This window comes from Tupaia chinensis, unplaced genomic scaffold (genome assembly GCF_000334495.1).
Source record: "Tupaia chinensis unplaced genomic scaffold, TupChi_1.0 Scaffold000275_1, whole genome shotgun sequence".
In the NCBI taxonomy this organism is placed as follows: Eukaryota; Metazoa; Chordata; class Mammalia; order Scandentia; family Tupaiidae; genus Tupaia; species Tupaia belangeri.
In genome coordinates this window covers 7,681,390-7,697,948 of record NW_006159757.1, presented here as the reverse complement: position 1 = coordinate 7,697,948, position 16,559 = coordinate 7,681,390, and the positions used below count along the sequence as shown (strand labels likewise).

Here is a 16,559-nt window from a genome sequence, read left to right as displayed (position 1 = left end):
CAGTTTACATTTGGATTCAAGATTGGTATTGTATGTTCTATGGATTTGTACAAATGTGTAATGACATGAATCCACCATTACGGCATCAAACTGAATATTACCCCTGCCCTAAAAATCCTCTGTGCTCACTCTATTCATCTCCATTGTAGCTCTAATAGATATTAAAATAAAGACGTAAAGTTGTGTGGTCCTGGCAGCAGAAGCAATGGACGAATCACCAGAACAAAGTAGAATGTTCTAAAACAGATCTAATTATATATAAAAGCTTTATGTTTAATAAAGATGGAATTTAAAGTCAGTGGGAAAGAGAAAGATTGCTTAATAAAAGGGACTGTGCCCACTGGCTAAAATCTACATTAAAGTTAACATCAAAATAGAATTCAGATAGATGGAAGATAATGCAGAAATAAAACCACTAAACCACTGAAAGTATTAGATAAAGTAGATTAATGATGATATCCTTTTGGAATTAGAAAGCACTTCCCAAATATGATACTACAGGCAATCCATATAAAGAAAACCACCTCTACACTATTTTACATAATACTTACATCTGGTAAACATTAAAAAAGTATCAAAAATGGCAACCTAAGAGATAGATTTGTAAGACATGTGGCAAGATATTTGACAAATATGTGAAAAGCTCATAGACATCAATAAAAAGGATAAACACCCTAATCGAAAAATGGCAAAGGTTAAATGCAGGCAATTTACAAATGAGAAACTATAAAAACCCAATAAAACATGAGAATCAAGTTCTATTTTGCTAGAAGTAAAAGATATGGTGGTTAAGGCTGCTGGATACCACATGGTCAACTGCACAGTTTGAGTTCCAGACCCAGAGCTTGACACTATGCCAAATGTGTGTGTATGTGCCCAGGATCCTGAAATAAGGAAGAAATGGAGGAGTGATTACATGTGACCGTTCTGTGTGGGGTGCTTTCGTACTTTCCCTGTCTTTGGTGAGTGCATGTGCCCTCCGGCAAAGTAAGAAAAGTGAAAAAGAAAAAAGAGATACATAGACTGGCCAGATACATAATCCTGTCATTGTAATTCCAAAATTCAAAAAGCTCCAAAAATAGAAAAAAAAATTTAATCTGATATACAAACTAATTTTGTAGCAAAATCTTATGTGGGGCTATTTATAGTCTATTTATTTCACTGAACATAATTATTAATGTTTTCCCCTCCCTTTATTGGGGATATTTTGTAACAGGCAGGTGATAAATCTATTTTATAAAAGATGAGCTTTGAAGCAGATTTGGACATGAAGGACCTGTATAATCTTTATAGGAAAAAATATGTATTAAGTGACTTTAAAACGGTAAGTCAAGAATGTCCATTGCCGTGTCGTTCAATAATAGTGAAACCAGAAACAGCCTCAGTCCAAAAATGAGATATGTAAATGTATTATGGCCTGTAACTATAAAGGAAATATTTTATAACCAGCAGATTATTGTTTATTAAAGATACTTACAGAATATAGTTATGTTCAAGGGAGACATACTAACTGTAGTATATGTACAAAAAACTCATTTAAAAAGATACAAATTTACATGTTCCATTTTAGTGGTAAAAAGTTTGGACCAAAAACATATCTCTGGAAGGATTGGATTTTAGGTGATTGTGTGTGTGTGTGTGTGTGTGTGTGTGTGTGTGTGTGTGCCAGAGGGGACATGCATCTGTCAGAGAGAGAAAGGGGGACAGAGAAAAGAGAAAGCACCCCTTCCCTCCTCACGAGGAGTGGTCACGATATAATTCCTTTTCCTCCATCTCTCCCTCCTTTCAGGATTTTGGACACACATGCATTCATGCTTGGCATGTTTCCCAAGCCTCTGGGTTTGAGACATGAACTCCATGCCCCCCCTACCCCCACCCACATGGGAGTCAGCTCCCTCAACTACCAGGTCATAGAACTGGTCTTGATTTTGGGCAGTTTTAGATAGTTTATTTGGGGTTTATAATTTTAACTTTTAAAAACGATTCTGTATAATAAAGAGGGAAAACATTTCATATATTTACTCATTTTTCAACCTTAGCAACTTGGGGAAGTAAGATACACTGTTCTCATTTTTTTTTTTTTTTTGAGAGGTTTTTGCTATAGGGCGCGTGTGCTCGCCAGACAGACAGAGAGAGACAGAGAGACAGAAAGCGAGAAATCACCCCCCAGGGGCGATGGCCACGCCTCAATCCCTTCTCCTCCATTCTCCTCTCGGGATCTTGGGCATGCACGCACACGCGCCCAGCGTGAGTTTAAACCACCGGGTCCGGATGCAAACCACGGTCAACTACATGGGAGTCCAGCGACATAGCCGTTACGCTAACTGCTGGTCCCACTGTTCCCATTTTAAAGCCATAGAAATGGATACTCACAGAAGCTGAGATTTCCTCAAGGCTACAGACATTGTAAGTGACATGGTCCAAATTATCTGATGCCCAATCTAGTCTCCTTTCACTGCAAGGCCTCTGTTTACCTGGTCCAAAGTATCATTGAGTCTCCTTTAGATTCCCAGTTCCTAAGATTCTCCAACTGTCATAAAGAAAGACTCTAAATTTATTGTAAGAAATAGCAATGTTCTACAATCACTTTAATAAGTAGTTTATTTAGATCAGGGAATATATTTTTTTCCATAGAAATGTTAACCGTGATGTTGAATCCACATATGTATATTTTTTGAGGTACTAATTTGTTCTGTGAAACCAAATACAGTGGATTAAAAGTAGATCTATTAGGAAATGTCTTCCAACTTTCCACCTGGATTTTAGGAACATGACCCTAGGGCAGCTGTAGCCACAGATCAGAGATTTGCTCTCCCTTCCACTGCTCGCAGCTCAAGGTCACCAATGTGATGAATAGTGGTAACCAAGTGGGGCATCAGGCTTCCATGTCCTGTGCCAGCCCCACAGTTGACAGCACAAAACAAGCTCAAACCATCTTCTGGGTACAGATGTTTTCCTGAGGCTTAAAAATATGACATTCAAATTTGTTGTTCGGAGTAAGAATCCTGGGAGAGAAAGCAGAAAGGTCCCATGGCCCAAGGCAAGTGAGAAGTTAGGGGAAGGTCACGGGAGAAGAAAGAGGGAGAAATGGACATGTGTATGGGAAGGACTCTGTAGACAGTTCTGGTCTTTCTGCTTTTCTAACTTCCCTGCCTGGAATGTGGACAACAAAACCAAAGTAGGAAGTGACAATAGGCAGCAATGAAGGCTCCAGGTCAGGGGACTGAAGAGACCAGGGTGTGGGAAAGTGAACCAGGAAGGCAAGCAAAGGAGGATGAGAAGAAAAGAAATTGCAACTAGAGGTCACCAACAAAGGGAATTTGATGGTCTAGGAGTCTACACCATGAGCATCCCACCCGGCGAAGACTGAGGTGGGCTTAGATATGGCTTCCTTTCAATTCCTTGTACAATGGGGTGTGGTTGATGGGATGTCAGTCCAGCTAACAGGTCGTAGCTTCCAGGGTGGGTCCAGCCATTGACACTGGCTGGAATATGAAAGTAGTGTTGGATGGCTTTGGTGATGACCATGGCAATGTCCTTGACTATCCAAAACTGTACCGTGCTATGGAGAGTCAACCATCTTGTCTAGGCTACTGTTTCTTTAGAACTTCATGACAGTAGTTCAACCTATGGATTAATGAATGCCATACCTCATAAGACTTTAGTAGAATCAGGAAAAAAAAACTATAACTGTAAGAGTTTTCTTGAAGACAGAATTATCCAACAACAAAATACAATTTTACTATTATACTCTAAAAAGTTCTTTCCTGTCTCCTCTTCTGTTCCTCTAGCCAATTCTCCTGTCCTTTTTCTAGAAGGGAAAACAATGAATAGTGGTAACCAAATGGGGCTCAGGCTTCCATGTCCTGTGCCAGCCCCACAGCTGACAGATCAAAACAAACTCAAACCATCTTCTGGCACAGATGTTTTCCTAAGGCTTAAAAATTTGACATTAATTTTTTTTTCTGGGTAAGAACCCTGGGAGAAAAAGCAAGAAAGCAAGAAGAAACTGGCAAAACATCTGCTTCATCTGTGTGTTCTTAGGCTGCAAGAGATAAAAGGCTGAAACCTGGAGGCACCACTTTTCCACCTTGAGACCAAACAAAACCTACAATATTTTAGAAATATCCTTCCTCACCCCATTCTCAAAGTCTTGCAATCCCTGGACTCGGAGTGAAGTGAACCTTGTTGCACTGACCCTGGAATAAGTTTCCACATGCTTCACAGACAGAAAGATGGGGCAAGTGGTTATAGTGTAGAGGGGGAGGAGAGGGTCTGGCTAGCAGGACATGCAGGAGAGGGTCTGGCCAGCAGGACATGCAGGAGAGAGGGAGTTGGACCACTCTTTTTGGCTCTTCACCATGGGTATTTGTTCAATGCTCACAGAGAAATTAGAGGTTTCTTCTTCTTTTTCTTTTCTTTCTTTTTTTTGGCCATAGGGCATGTATGATGTGTGTTGAGGAGAAAGAGAGAGTGAGAGAGAGAGAGGGAAATCACCCCTAGCGGATAAAGTCATGCCACAATCCCTTCTCTTCCTTTCTCTTCTCAGGATTTTGGGCACACATGCGCAAGGCACTGACTGCATTTTTGAAGCCTCTGGGTTTGGTACTCAAACCTTATAGTGATTTGAGGATCCATGTGGGATCCAGCTCCCTAAACCACCATGCCACAGGCTGTCCCTGGAGATCTTTTCCTTTCTTTTACTTGTTGAAGCTAAAGCAGGTTTGTTAATCTGTATCTTAATTTCCTTTTTTGGGAAATTAATGAGAATGAAGACCAATAAAATCCAACATTTTTTCAAAGTGCTTTCAAATACATTTCCCTCATTTCAATGCTATAATCTCATCACATATCCCCATTGATATTCTTGTCCTTATTTTACAGATGAAAAAAAATAGGCTCAGAGAGGTAAAGACATTTGCCTAAAACTGTACAGCTAGTCTCAGCTGAGTGAGAATTGGAGCCCAAATGGCACAGAAGCTAACCCGAAGGTGTTGCATTACAGACATCCACTTCCTTTCTCAGGGTCTGTTCTGAAAGCACACACAGTTCTTTGTTCTGTTAGCTAAGTGCTTTTCTGTAAGTAATTATTTTTAATTACACCTGACTGAATGAGTTATGTTGAGATCTTTGTCCAGAAACCTTTGGGTTCTCGCTGAGCTCTTGCAGAGGTACTTACTGCAGAGAAAGGACGATAAAGGGTATTATTCATAGCATGCTTCTCTAGGACTCTAAGAGACACTTTCACCTCACCGGCTCCTAGTAATGAAGCCATGCCTATTGTCTTTCAATGTTTGCAAACTCAGATTAGGGAGGGCAGGACAAATACTGCTTTTTCTGCTTCCTTTTCCCCCGTGCCACCCTTCTGCACACTTCTTTTGAGGCCTCTGCAGTTCAGCACTTCCTCTCTAGTGATGTGATGGGAATAAAGGCAAATGACAGAAAGAGAACTTTTTGCCTTTAGGTAAAACAGGAAGAAGAGGAAGGAGAGATTTGCTTTCTCTACAAGGAATTTGCCCACTGGCTCAATGTACAGTGGTAATAGAGTAGGGCTCCTGCCAGCTTCCCCAAGGCCTTGCCTTCAGTCCTGGCTGACACTCTCATCTCCTGCCTCTTGCTCTGCAGTAGAGGCTTACTGTGCTGTGTTCTGGCCACTTACCCTTGGGGCTGTCATGACCAGTCTGGAAGTGCTTGAATTTCAAGGCATTGTCAGAAGGAAGTAGGTGTGCAAGTCTTGTCCAAATGTCTACAGTCAATTTCAGCTATTTCTTCATGGACCTGGCCTCTGATAAACTTGAGAAGGCATGCTGGTTTCTGATTAGAGGCATTCTAAATAGGAATGACCTCTTTTTTTTTTTTTTTCCTTTTTTTGGAGAGGTTTTTTTCTTATTGGGCACGTGCACTCGCCAGAAAGACAAAGAGAGACAGAAAGATAGAAAGCGAGAAATCACCCTCCCCCCCAGAGGGGATGGCCACGCCACAATCCCTTCTCCTCCATTTTCCTCTCGGAATCTTGGGCATGCATACACATGCGCCTGGCATGAGTTTAAGCCACCGGGTATGGGACTCGAACCGTGGTTGACTACATGGGAGTTCAGCAACATAGCCATTACACTAACTGCTGATCCCAGAAATGACCTCTTTACAGAGAGATAGGAAACATTTTAGAGTAGCTGATCCATTGTGAAATGTTCAGCTAAAATCTGCGTTTCCAAATTTTTTATAGGAAAGACTAGGTTAGAAGGGCAGGAATGACTTAAAGCAAGACACCTCTTCTTTGGTTCCCTCTGCTTTTAGAACAATCAGTCAACACTAAGAAGACAGACAGTCTTTGCCTTATTGATGTCATGACGTGACCCAAGTCTGATGGAGAAGTTGTTACCACCCAGTCCTGGACTTGGAGGGAAGCTGGAGTCAGATAAGACTCAGCCTCCTTGTTCAGATGCAAGTCTATTGACTTTTACCGTTTTCCAAACTACCTAGAAGGCAGTTCTTTAAGTTTATTTGTATGTTTATTAATTTACTTATTTTTGCCAGAGGGTATATGAGCATGACAGAGAGAGAGAGAGAGAGAGAGAGAGAGAGAACCACCCAGTGGAGCGTGGTAATGCTGAAATCATCTTTCCTTTATTTCTCCATCCTATCAGAATTTGGGGTACACATGCGTATGTGCCCGGCATGACTTTTTTTTAATTTTAAAAATAATTATTTATTTTATTTTATTTGTTATTGTTATTTTTCCATTTATTTACTTATTTTTATTAAAAAGCAAATGCCCAGCACACTAGTCACACATAAACCTTCTCAATTCAGCCCTGTCAAGTATTCTGTGATATACCATCTGCTAGCAAAGATCGGTCTCTTTTTCTTCTTTCAAAGTCTTTCTCAAGATAATCCTCTGGTGTGGTTGCTCTTTTGCAATCTCTACTGATTACAATGCTGGACTGGAAAAGTCCAGATTATTTTATGTTATAAATTCTTTCATATATCTTCTCTAATCCACTCTGCCAGGCAGAACTATTTATGGTGCCAGGCCATCTTTCTAAGAGCTTCTCTTGGCTTACTTGAGATCCTCCTTAGTTCCATAGTTTTCTGATTAATCTTCAGGTATGACATTCCAGTCAAAGCCCTGTCAAATAATGAGTATTTCCGATTTCTGATTCAATGTAACAAGCATTACTGAACTTATGCAAATAACCCTTCTGCCACAAAATAAGAATATTCTCAAATATTTCCAATTCAAGAAGGGTCAGGAAGGGAGAAAAGTTTATGTTTCTATTTAAAGAAACAAATAATAAAAATATTTTAACAAATTGTTGAACCCATCAATAACTGAAAAGAAAGTAAAATGCTTAAATTGAGAAAACAAAGCATAGTTAAAAGAAGAAATCAGTAATGTTTTCCTCAAAAGTCATAAAATTCCATTTCGTGATTTCAGTCTTATGTTCAAACTCTCTTCTGTTGAATATGCAATGTTACTGTGGTCCAATCTTTCCGTTTAAATCCTGGAAGTTAACATTCAATGTTATTATTGATATTTCTTGTCCTTACATTAAATTGGTCAGTTTCTTGGTAGCCTTTTGTTCTCTTATTTCTATATGTATCTTTAGTTTTCCTGGTAGAGCACTCCTTTCAGAACTTCTTGAAGAGTGGGTCTGCTATTGGCAAATTCTTTCAGGTCTTGTTTATCTGAGAATGTTTTTATCCTTTCTTTCCGTATTTCAAATAATCTTGCCAGGTATAGTATTCTTGGTTGAAACTGTTTTTCACTTAACACTTTGAATATATTTTCCCATTCTTTCCTTGCTCGCATTATTTCTGATGAGAGGTTTGAGGTTAACCTGACTGGATAACCTTTATAAGTAACCTGACATTTCTTTCCTGAACACACCAGGACACATCTCAGCTTTAAAATGGCTTCTTGTCTGAATATTTCGGGAGTCTAGGAGATGGAGCCTAGAGCATAGCTTCTCTGAACAAGCTAGGACACACTTCAGCTTTAAAATGGCTTCTCAGCTTTAAAATGGCTTCTTGGAATTTATTTCCTGACAGTCCTCAAGGTTAGAAATGATATAAAGGTGTTGGCAGAGTTGTTTATTCTGAGGGCTGTGTCTGCCTGGCATGACTTTCAAGGCAACAGGGCTGGCATTTGAAAAATGATTGGCCGGGACCAGTAGTTGGCGTAATGGCTATGTCACTGGACTTCCATGTAGTCAATCGTGGTTCAAGTCCTGGATCTGGTGGCTTAAACTCACATCAGGTGCATGTGCATGCATGCCCAAGATCCTGAGAGGAGAATGGTGGAGAAGGGATTGCAGCGTGGCCAGCCCCTACTGGGGAGTGATCTCTCACTTTCTGTCTCTCTGTCTTTCTGGCAAGTTCATGTGCCCTATTGCAAAAACCTCTCAAAAAGAAAAAAAAAAAAAAGAAAGGAAGAAAGAAAAAAGAAACATGGTTGGCCATATGGGATCTGGCTCCCTTAACTGCTGAACTATGGGAGTGGCTGTGTTTACTTAAATTTTCTTGTTTAATTTCTTCAAAGAGAAAGATGGGATTATAGAAAAAGAGAGCACACCCAATAGGGTCACCAGGCTCCAATCTATTCCCAGTCTCAGTCAGCCTAAAACATGGGAACACACATGCATGTTCTACATGAACAGGGAGTTCCCCATGTGGGTCCAGTTACATTACCAGTGCCATTGTCTGGCCCCATGGATTTATTTCTAAGAACTGAGAGTGACGTAACTAAGCATCAAGTGATGATTTTCTAGTACTAGAGAAGAAATATTAATGAATTTAATCATAAGAGCCCTACTTCCCTTTTGTTGAACTTAACATTTGTTTCACTATCATTTCAGGGCTCATCTACCCATTAAACACCAATTTCTCATTCTCCCCTTCCTCCCACTCCTCCTGGTAACCACTGTTCTACTTTCTGTGTCTCTTGATTTTATATTTTTGGTACCACAAGAAAATGGAATTATAAAATATTTGTCCTGTCACATCTGGCTCATTTCACTTAGTATAATATCTTCAAAGTTCATCTATGTTGCAGCATGTGTCAGAATTTCCTTCTTTTTAAAGTAGAATAATATTGTTTTGTGGATATGCTACATTTTATTTGTTCATTCATATGTTTATGGACACTTGGATTGTTTCTATTTTTTGACTATTGTGAATAATGCTATTATGAACATTGGTTTATGAGCATCTGAGTCTTTATTTTCAATTCTTTTGAGTATGCTTAAGAATGAAATTGTTGGATCATATGGTAATTCTATGTTTAACTTTTTGAGGAAGCTCCATACTGTTATCCACAGTGACTCTGCCATTTTACACTTCCACTAGCAATGCACGAGGGTTTCAATTTCTCCACAACTTTGCTAATGCTTATTCTCTTTTTTGCAATTGCCAACCTAGTGAGTGTGAAGTATAGCTCCTTGTTTTCATTTGCATTTCCTTAATGACAAATGATATTGAGCATTGTTTTATTATTTTTTTTATTGCCAGAGGGCACATGTGTTCATCAGAGAGAGACAGAGAGAGAGATAGTGAGAAAGCACTATCTTCCCAGTGGGGCATGGCCATGTCATAATCCCTTCTCTTCCCCTATCCTGCTGGGACTTGGGGCATGTAAGCACACATGCCTGGTGAGGTTTTCAATTTGCTGATACCAAGAGACTGGAATTTGAACCATGGTTGTCCATGTGACTTTCTTAACCATGAGGTTATAGGACCAGACCTTACTGAACATCTTTTCATGTGTGTCTAAATGCTTACAAAACATGTCCAGAATGATCAGTACTCTCCAGATATTATTTGATCAACAGGATGAATTTCTATGACCCACGAAAGGCTCATCAATGTAGATTAACAATAAAATGACTTTTTTGAAAACTGCATACTACTTTTTTGTTTCTAAGTGAGATGTTTGCTATAGGGTTTATGCGCTCACTAGAGAAACAGGAAGAGACAGAGAGAAAGAAATTTAGAAATCATCCCCCAAGGTGGATGGCCACACCGCAATTGCTTCTCTTTTCAGATTTTTGGGCATGCACAAACATGTGCGGGGCATGAGTTTCAAGCCACCGAGTCTAGGACTCGGACTGCAGTTGGTCATGTTGGGAGTCCAGCAATGTAATCATTATGCCATCTGCTCTGGTCCCCTGCATACTACTATTAATTCAAATAGGAATGCACTAAAATTCCTCAATCCTGTTTACCATCATGTTCTAAAGTCTTATTTTCCCCAACCTGTCCTCAGCCAGTTAAATTGTTTAATCTAGATAAAGGCTTTTACCAAACTTAGTTCTCAGTTTGGTCTTTGTGTAGATTTCTGGTCAATGTAATCATCTCAGCTCTACACTCTATTAATCTTTCCAGTTGTGTGAAGTCAGCTATACATTTGGCCTGGTTTCTAAGTCTTCATGAAGGACATTTGCTTGTATAAATGAGGATGACTAGGGCAAATCAAGTACAGAATTCTGTGACCTGCCACGAAAGACTCCTTTTTCTTCAATTTAAAATGATCATTGCTTTTTAGATATTTTTTATGTTCCTAGTGGGAGTATTACGAGCCATTTAATTAAATATCTCATCAAAAACAAAATGCTCTCTCACTCAGCTAATAATTCATTCATCTGGTGACTCTACAAAAATGGAACTTAGGCGAGTATCGTATGAATGTTACTAAGTTTAAGATGAATTCTACAGAGAACTATTCTTGATCTTTAAAACAAAACAAAACAAAACAAAACAAAAACTAAACAAAAGTGCTCCTGCTATAATACAAGAATTTGAACCATGGTTGTCCATGTGACTTTCTTAACCATGAGGTTATAGGACCAGACCTTACTGAACATCTTTTCATGTGTGTCTAAATGCTTACAAAACATGTCCAGAATGATCAGTACTCTCCAGATATTATTTGATCAACAGGATGAATTTCTATGACCCACGAAAGGCTCATCAATGTAGATTAACAATAAAATGACTTTTTTGAAAACTGCATACTACTTTTTTGTTTCTAAGTGAGATGTTTGCTATAGGGTTTATGCGCTCACTAGAGAAACAGGAAGAGACAGAGAGAAAGAAATTTAGAAATCATCCCCCAAGGTGGATGGCCACACCGCAATTGCTTCTCTTTTCAGATTTTTGGGCATGCACAAACATGTGCGGGGCATGAGTTTCAAGCCACCGAGTCTAGGACTCGGACTGCAGTTGGTCATGTTGGGAGTCCAGCAATGTAATCATTATGCCATCTGCTCTGGTCCCCTGCATACTACTATTAATTCAAATAGGAATGCACTAAAATTCCTCAATCCTGTTTACCATCATGTTCTAAAGTCTTATTTTCCCCAACCTGTCCTCAGCCAGTTAAATTGTTTAATCTAGATAAAGGCTTTTACCAAACTTAGTTCTCAGTTTGGTCTTTGTGTAGATTTCTGGTCAATGTAATCATCTCAGCTCTACACTCTATTAATCTTTCCAGTTGTGTGAAGTCAGCTATACATTTGGCCTGGTTTCTAAGTCTTCATGAAGGACATTTGCTTGTATAAATGAGGATGACTAGGGCAAATCAAGTACAGAATTCTGTGACCTGCCACGAAAGACTCCTTTTTCTTCAATTTAAAATGATCATTGCTTTTTAGATATTTTTTATGTTCCTAGTGGGAGTATTACGAGCCATTTAATTAAATATCTCATCAAAAACAAAATGCTCTCTCACTCAGCTAATAATTCATTCATCTGGTGACTCTACAAAAATGGAACTTAGGCGAGTATCGTATGAATGTTACTAAGTTTAAGATGAATTCTACAGAGAACTATTCTTGATCTTTAAAACAAAACAAAACAAAACAAAACAAAAACTAAACAAAAGTGCTCCTGCTATAATACAAGCCTATTTTCCCTTTTGAGTAAGGATTTAAAAATTGTTAGCTAGCATTCTCTTTCTGATTATTCTTCTTATATTGACATTGTACGCTAAAATCACCTCAAAGGTTTCCCTTTTCCACACAATGTACATATACTGTTTACTATGGGTAGTTTCTGATTTCTATATAAACTTGTGAAAAGGCTCAGCCCAAAGCAGCTCTGCACTATGAAGTTTAAGGTCAGGGAAAGTAAGCATACCTTTTTCAACATGTCCCTTGACTCTGTCAGAGGCAGGAGCCTGGGTTGCACAGATGGACCACGGCTCTAACTGGGGCCACTTCTTGTCTTTTCATTAAGAATGATGAAGCCAAAACAAAGCTTGATGAGGAACTGGTTAACTTGGGAAAATCACTTAATCTCTTGGGAGGTATCAGCTTCTTTGCCTGTAAAATGAGGGAGTAGCTATTCATCTGTCCAGTCTGTTTCAGTCCCAGCGTTCTTGTGTGTGAGGACTTGCCAGGGTTGGTAGCTAGGCTCCCCATTGTTCTGAGGCTAATGCCTTTATAGACAGAAATCTGCCATCTTGAAGAAACAGCTCTGCATTATGGTATTATAGGAACTCCCCAGAAATGCTCTGTTTAATAATAATGCTCACGCAATAAATACTCAGGGAGGGCTGAGAAAAAATGATTAGTAGACAAAAGAATACGTGTAAACAAGTAGAAGAATAGGTTAGGGAATGGCGTGCCACAGCAGAGTAAAAATGTTGTTGACAATTCGATATACACCTACAAAAAATAATAGATCTATGTGCACAACACAAATGTGCCTGAAGGTGCAAATATGCACAACATAATGTAATATTGAATGAATATGTCCACATTCTTGTTTTGATTATGATACACTATATGCTTGCTTTGAAAAACCATATTGTACCCCACAAAGATGTGCAATGAATATACATAGACTTGAAATCATAATAAAACAAAAATACAGAGCCTGGCAGGTGGCATAGTGGTTAAGGCACTGATCTCTCACATTGATGACAATGTGTGTCCCAGACCTGGTAGCTAGCTTTCTCACTTCCCCTCTCTCTTTCTCTTGTCAAATTAAAGTAATAATAATAATGATGATGATAAATTTCAAATTAAATAATTCTAAAATTTAAAAAATACACATTGGATATCAATCATAGGCAAGGGCTGGTGAAAGATCTAAGTTTCATCCTCTAAATGCTTGAATTTTAGTGGGAAATACAAAACATATACATGTAAAAACCAGAGATCTGAATAAGCTACAATATAGTGTCACAGTGTTAGGGCTAACAGTTTACCTTCTGTGATAACAGCAATTTGAACACAAACTGCTATTTGCAGCTAGCTTGTCTCGTGAACTTGATCACCCAATTTTTGATGTCAGAGTCTAGCACCGAGGGGCACATATTAGGATGTCAAAAGATCAGCTTAATGCGGAATTTGTTGTTAGAGAGTCGCGTTCCTGCTTTGTGCTTCTAATTATTAAAATTCTTATATTAAAAAGAACAGGGGTAATAAAGGCTTACTACATCACACTTTCCTTAGGTATTCTTAGGAATACACCAGAAAGATAGGTAATCCATAAGGTGCAAGGCAATTACACCAAGGTTGTCCTTTTTTCATGGCTTCTGCCAAATAAATTAAAACAAAATAATAAAATAGGTCCAGCAGGTGGAATGGCGGCTGATACACTGGATCTCACATGGTTGACAGGATGGTGACTGTCCTGGCTGGGCCCAGAAACTTGAAAAACATACAGGATACTTGTGTACATACCCAAAGGCATTGAGCTTCCCACGAGAACAATGGAGTAGAATCACTCTCAGAGGGTGATTTCCCACTTTCCCTCTCTCTCTGTCTTTCTCTGACAAATGCACATGCTCTATAGTAAAATAAATGAATGAATGAATGAATGAATGAATGAATGAATGAATAATGAAATGATAAAATAAGATAAAGTGAATCTGCTTGGGTTCAGAAGGCCCCAAAGTGGAGGGAAACCGCACTGCTATGTGTTCTTCCATGTACAGTTCCTTCTGCAGAGCACTAAGGAAAGTCATGAACTGGGCAGGAACTATTCCATTGGAGCCACCCGTGAACTGCTCTCCTAAGGAGAGTGCAGCCCTTCAAGGGCTAGCAGGGAGGTGGGGACGCCCTGCCACTGTCCTTTGAAGTCATATTCGTTAGCCCAGCAGTTCCGGTATTTCTGCTGTGCTCAGTAATTGGTGAGGGCACATCCTGCTGTGTTTACTTTCAAAAAGAAAGGAAGAAAAAGTCACACAGGTGGAGCCCAGGCATTTGAAAACACCCAGCCCTGATAGCGGGGCACACTTACTTCCTGTCACTCTCTGCTGTGCCTGATCTGATCTCTCTATCTCCAAACGGAGGGGGAAAAAACAAAAACAAAAACAACAAAATGAGGAAGGGTGGCGTTGAAAAAAAGGGCGAGAGAGGAAAAAGTCAGAAATGTGTCTGTCATGACTAAGTTCATCAAGTACATTCTCGGAATAAGAGCTCATACATCATTCTAAGGGCAGTACCAACTCTGTCACTCTTGTTTCCATGAGAGAAATTAGCCACTATTTTGTGGTTACATAAGGAAAGCAAATGCACACCTCTAGATGCTAAAAACACTGTCATTGATGATCAATCCTCTCCTAACAGAATAGGCCAAGAAGGCCAATCTCTGGAGAAGCTGATGTGTCAGGGCTGCATCGCTGGTGCTGGAAGGAATGCAGCACAGGGACAGGGGCTTGAGGAATCCAGGCTTTGGCTGCCCTCTTTCCACTCATTTTCACTGACGTCCTGCCACTCATTCCTAAAGCACACCTTTCCTGGTCGAGATGACAGTCACCTTGTTTTACTTGTGTTCTGGACAGGCGGCTGTCAGGACAGAACAGCAGAAAGGTCCCACCTCTCCAGTTGTGGGAAGGTGAGAAGCTGTCTTTAACCCTTAAAGCTAAGAGGGTTGCTCATGTATCAGATGGTTTGCATACTGCTTCAAAGCAGGCTGACCTTGCCATTTTCTGCACAGGTAAATCAAATCAATGGTGTCATTTAGCTTACTGCAGTAAAATTACAATCTTTTGAGGAGCTCTGGGAAGAGAGAGGTTTGGAAAAAATATTATTTGAATAATCAAAAGATGGTGCAAGGCTAGCAAGTGGTGAGGTGGTTAAGGTGCTGGACTCGCACATGGCCAACTGCAGTTTGAGTTCTGGGCCTGGTGCCTTGCTTTCTCACTTTTCTCTCTCTCTGTTGAGTGCATATACCCTATAGCAAATTAAAATAATAATAATAATAATAATACATGAAATACAAAATTATTTTTTAAGAAGAATTGTTTCATTTACCTTTATTTATTTATTTTAATTTGACCAGAGAGAGATAGAATGAGAGAGAGAACAAAAGAGAGGGAAAGTGATAAAGTAAGCCACCAGGTCTGGGACTCGAACCATAGTCAGCCATGTGGGAATCCAGTGCCCTTAACCAGCCTGCCACTGCCAGCCCCCAAATAAATAATTCTTTAAAGAAGAGGATGGGGCAAGCCATTTGTTTTCATGAATATTTTACCAATGGGGGAAATTAGTCTGAAAGAAGTTAAACCGTTTGTCACAGAGCTGAATTTTGAGTTGAATTCCTGCCCCTTGATCTCTGTCCTGGAAAGTTCATGGATGACGTTATGTTTACAACAAAATCAACATCATTCAAGGTTTCCCTTAAGAATGGATTGCCTTTGAACAACCACATCACACTTTCAACTGAATTATCAATTTGCCCATACTACTACTGCAATGACCACAGAATACATTGTTGATAGCAAGAAGCAGTACTATAATTAATTCCACAGTGATTGACTCTAATTGACGTAGGCCAAGGATAATAATGAATTAAGAAAACTGAAAACAGGGTTATTACTTGGTTTGATTCATTCAGCTTGACCTTGTTATTTGAATGTATCCAATGACTGCCCAACCTTCTCTCCCTCCTAAGCTGCTAGAAATCCAAACCTTAGTGTATTACATCAACTTTGTTTTCCTGAGTCATAAGGGCCTCCTGTTAGTTTCTTTATGTTGTTGACCTATAGGGGCAGGAGTAGTGGGGAAATGTGAAAGAGACGATCATTTTTATAATGCTGAAACTCTAGGAGCTGATCTCTAATTTACTAAGTAACAAATTCTTCAATTCAATTAAGTGCAGTACAGTAATAATTATCGAGCACTCACTAATGTGTGACACAAGCAACTATGGAAATGAGAAAGGCATAATTATTGCCCTGGTCCTTATAAAATTTACAGTTTGGAAAAAAGAGGAAACTGAATAGTATCTGTCATGATTCAAAGCACTGTGCTGAACATGGGTCCATCATTTTCATGACCTCAGTAAATCCTTGCAGCGACCTTTGAAAAATTGGCTACTTGGGACCAATTGTGCAACTGTAACCCAACTAGGAAATGTCTTGGATTGATGTCCTAGGGCCTCCCTGAGAATGCTAAGCACATGCTCATGCATGCCAATGATCTGAGCTAGCTGAGACTGGCAGTGGGTCATGTCATAAAGACCCTATTGGCACACCTGTCTCTCTCTGTATCTGTCTCTCATGGAAGAAAAACAAAAAAAGAAGATGAAAAAGGAGGAGGAAGAGAAAG

The 16,559-nt window shown here is 39.5% G+C and overlaps 1 protein-coding gene across 1 annotated transcript in view; it reads right to left on the bottom strand.

Annotated features, from left to right (window-relative positions):
* Positions 1 to 12,333, bottom strand: part of PRKCQ (protein kinase C theta) — a 129,510-nt gene extending 117,177 nt beyond the window's left edge. Inside the window, exon 1 of the mRNA XM_006150052.2 lies at positions 12,136 to 12,333. The gene's annotated coding sequence lies outside the window, so the exon portion shown is untranslated. The remainder of the gene's footprint in view (positions 1 to 12,135) is intronic.
* Positions 12,334 to 16,559: the final 4,226 nt, after the last annotated feature.